Source organism: Petromyzon marinus, chromosome 60 (assembly GCF_048934315.1).
Source record: "Petromyzon marinus isolate PM22_M1 ecotype Great Lakes invasive population chromosome 60, UKy_Petmar_22M1.pri1.0, whole genome shotgun sequence".
NCBI lineage: Eukaryota > Metazoa > Chordata > Hyperoartia > Petromyzontiformes > Petromyzontidae > Petromyzon > Petromyzon marinus.
In genome coordinates this window covers 8,681,484-8,682,972 of record NC_133726.1, presented here as the reverse complement: position 1 = coordinate 8,682,972, position 1,489 = coordinate 8,681,484, and positions in this window count along the sequence as shown.

Genomic DNA, 1,489 nt, shown 5'->3' with positions numbered 1-1,489 from the left:
CTTGGATTTCACGAAGCGCTTTTATCAAAGCGCTTTACAAGAATTACACATTTTTAATTAGTTATTAGCTCGATGGGGAAAAGGGATGGGGTTTGAGTGTTGGGGAGGGGAAGGGATGGCAAGGGAGGGTGATGGTAGGGAGAGGGAGGATAGGAAGGGATGTCAATGGAGGATGATGATAGGGAAAGAGAGGCCCGGCGAGGCGAGGGAGGGGAAGGATGGTGAAGGTTTTAAGGATGCGGACAGGAAGTAGCAGATAGATACGCAATGGAAAAAAAACTTGATCACGAAATGCAACATTTTAGCCACGCGTCTCAAAAAATGAAGTTTCCGATGCTTTATTACTGACCGCTATTACGCGTGGATGCAAAACATGCACGCTGACAAAAGGGATACACGCTGAAGTGTGCAAAGCAGCATGGGGGAAGGGCACGTGTTTAAAATTACGTATAAACGTAAGTACAGAAACCATAATTAGACACTATAGACTTAACAAACAAAAAGCTGGCTTAAGCGAGAAGCATCACTCGGAGGGATGATGGCTGATGGACAAGACTGATCAAGGAATCGCAGGCCAAGGAGAAAACGGCCGAGAAAAGTCAGCTGCGGAGATGGAGCGGCGTGGTCTACTCGTGCGCAGGAGCGACAGACGGATGGTTGCAGTCGGAGACCCGTGACCTTGGGTGCCTCCAACCCTGCAGTGGATGGGATGCGGTTGATGCCGAAAAGCCCATTAGGGTGGGCGTTATCAGCATCCTTATTTAACCAAGTTAGAGCTCACCAATGTAAAATCCATATTACTCACAAGTTTTCATTGAAAAATATCAGTAACAAATCAAAAGCTAATAGATGGTAATATTTTGCCCTCTATTACCAAGGCAGGAGTCAATTGTTTAACCACACGAGCGCCTGTAGAGATGCGATGATTAACGCATCGTTAGAGGAATTAATGCCCCATGAAAGAGGAACCGTGTCCTTGACCTTTATTCAAAACATTATTTCGGCAATGCTGCATTGGCAATGGTGCACGAATCACTACAAAAAGAAAACAACCCAGCCATTAACAGTGTCCCCTTAAAAGGTGAAGTATACAATAGGCACCGTTGCAAGCAGTGGGCCGCCTTTATGTGCTACGAAGGGCCATTGCTGTGCTGATGTGCGTGTAGTTTTTTGTTATACGTGGTTATATGCTCTCGAAAGCCTGGTCGCATGCACGATCTTAAATCCTTTAAGCTAATGTGCCAGATGCATCTCACATCTCTCATCACGCACGACGCACCAACCTATTTGTCCACCGCTGGAAAGCAATTCGGTTTAATGTGGGCCAGCAGACAAAAAGGAATCGCTCGATTCCTTTCGAATCAAATCGCTTTCTCGACAAGCATGGGCGCGGTAAGCAATTTCCATCCGTGCAGTCAGAATGACACGGCAGACACACAGAGGCACCGCTCACCTGCACGGTTAAATGAACGCCAGGACACGCAGCAAG